Source organism: Myotis davidii, unplaced genomic scaffold (genome assembly GCF_000327345.1).
Source record: "Myotis davidii unplaced genomic scaffold, ASM32734v1 scaffold238, whole genome shotgun sequence".
Taxonomy (NCBI): domain Eukaryota; kingdom Metazoa; phylum Chordata; class Mammalia; order Chiroptera; family Vespertilionidae; genus Myotis; species Myotis davidii.
Window position 1 is genome coordinate 5,544,204 of NW_006293779.1, and position 2,645 is coordinate 5,546,848.

A 2,645-nucleotide genomic window follows, 5' to 3' on the forward strand; every position below is an offset into this window, starting at 1 on the left:
ATGCAAACAGAAATCTAGTTGAGGTTCGGGGCTGGGCAGTGACCTGCCCCAGCAGGATCCGCCCTGATCCTCAGCACCAAATAACTACAGTGGGTGTACCCCCCATCCCCCCACCCCCAACCAACTACAAGACTCAGAGGCTGAGGAAATAGATTGGAAACTATTTGAAAATATAATACTCATTTACACATTTCTTTAATAATATTTATGATGGGTCTACGATGTGCTCGGCACTAAGTTAGGACATACGTGCTCCTTGAAATGGTTTTCAATAACAGCTTTATTAATAAATCATTGACCTATGATTCAATCTTATAGTGCACAACAGAGTTGTATAACCATCAGCACCATCTTATTTTAGAATATTTTCATCACCCCCAAAAGAAACACCATATCCATTAGCAGTAACCTCTCCATCTCCCCTCCCCGCTTCTCTTGGCAACCACCAATCTACTTTCTGTCTCTATGGATTTTTCTGCTCTGGACATTTCATATACATGGAATGATATAATATATGGCCTTTTGTGACTAGCTTTCTTAATTTCATATCATGTTTTCAAGCTTCATTCATGTTGTCCCACGTATTAATAGTTCATTTATTTTTATAGCAGAATAATGCTCCCTGATATGGGATATGCCATCTTTTATTTATACATTTATTAGTTGGTGATTATTTGGGCTTTCTCTACTTTTTTGGCTCTTATGAATAATCTTGCTATGAACATTCACATACAGGATTTTATGTGGACAAATGCGTTCACTTCTCTTGGGTATATACACAGGAGTGGAATTGCAGGGTCATATGTGTTAAAAACTGAAATTAGTCTGAGTAAGTTTTAAGGATCTTATTAGCTTTATTCAATAATTCATAAATTGGACAGCATCGAATCTAGCAGATAGAAGTTCTGAAGAGCTGTATGAAATGAGACTTTTATAGGCAGAAGGTGGTAGGAACAAGGAAGTTATATTAGCGAAACACCGGTTGTTTGTGGCAAGGTCACCTTCCTTTAGGGCAGTGGTTCTCAATCTTTTGGCCCTTTAAATACAGTTCCTCATGTTGTGACCCAACCATAAAATTATTTTCGTTGCTACGTCATAACTGGAATGCTGCTACTGTTATGAATCGTCATGTAAATATCTGATATGCAGGATGGTCTTAGGCGACCCCTGTGAAAGGGTCTTCGACCGCCCAAGGGGTCGCGACCCACAGGTTGAGAACCGCTGCTTTAGGGGATGGCAAGGAGGTATCAGGCAGAAGACCTCACTGGTGCTGATTAGGTGATTCCTGATGGACTGGTTTTAAGATTCCGTTTCTGGGAGAGCCAAACTGTGAGTCAGTCTTGGTTTAATGATGGGGGGCTTAGCACAAGTGACTCCATCTTGGCCCTTCACATTTTTGAGAACCTGCCAAACTCTTTTCTCAAGTGGTCACACCATTTAATATCCCCCCTAGCGCTGTGTGAGGTTCCAGCTTCTCTGCGTCTCACCAACACTTACTGTATGTTTGACTTGGGCCAGCCCAGTGGGCGTGCAGTGGTATCTCACGGTGGTTTTGATTTGCATCTCCTGATGCCTAATGATGATGAGCGCCTTTCCATGTGCTCATTGGCCACTTGTGTATCTTCTTTGGAGAAAGTTCTATTCAAATCCTTTGCCCATTTTTTTTTTTTTTTTTTTTAGTTGGGCTATTTGTCTTTTTGTTTGTGTGTGTTTTTTTGTTTGTTTGTTCTCCAGCCCTTTTTAAGAGACGTCTAAATCAAGGCTGAGTAGTGGTTGCAGTTTGAACAGTTGGTAGAGTTCATTGCAAGGCTTCAGAAACCTTGCAAAGAGCACATTCCATCCCACGCCAGAGGGTTGGGGCAGGGGCAGACCCTGGGGAGGAAGGATGAGAGTTGTGGGGCCAGGCTGGGCCTCCTGCCGCTCAAGGACACCCACTGCGGAAGAGTTTGGATGGAGGGGGTAGGGATGTTGGTTGGTTAGTGAATTGAAGGAAGAATCATATGGGGGTGGGGATCTTTCTTTCTTTCTTTCTTTCTTTCTTTTTCTTTCTTTTTTCCTTTTAAGGAGCAGAGGCTTTTATTTCTTGGGTAAATGAGCCCATGCACAGAAAAGCATTTTGGAATTACAAAGGGATATGCAAATGTAAGGTGATATTCTTATTGCCACTATTGCTATTTCTAAGGACCAATGAGAACCCTCTCTCGATGAAATCACAGAAACCTTTGTGTGTGTGGTGGGGCAGTGTGGGCAGGCGTTGGGAGGGTGTAGGGGGGATGGAACTGAAGGGGAGGGGAGGGCAGCAGAGTTTGCAGACCTTGGTTACCTGCTTGAGGTGAGAAAGAGAGAGGTTTATGATTTCTGGCATATTCCTTCACCACCTGTACAATTATTTACTCAGCATTTTTCTTTATATGTGCTCCTATTTCTTTTCATTAAACAGGTCTATTTATAAAGGAAACCTTATATCACAGTTATAAATGGCAAACCTGCATCATTTTCAAAATGGAAGGCAGGCCATAAACAAAGGTAATGAAAACCAAGCCGTGTTATTAAATCCCAGCTGGATGCTGTTACCTCCTGGGCCTGAAAACCTCCCGGCTTAGCCTGGCTCACCTCTCCTGGTCCCTGGGTCTCCACTCCCCTGC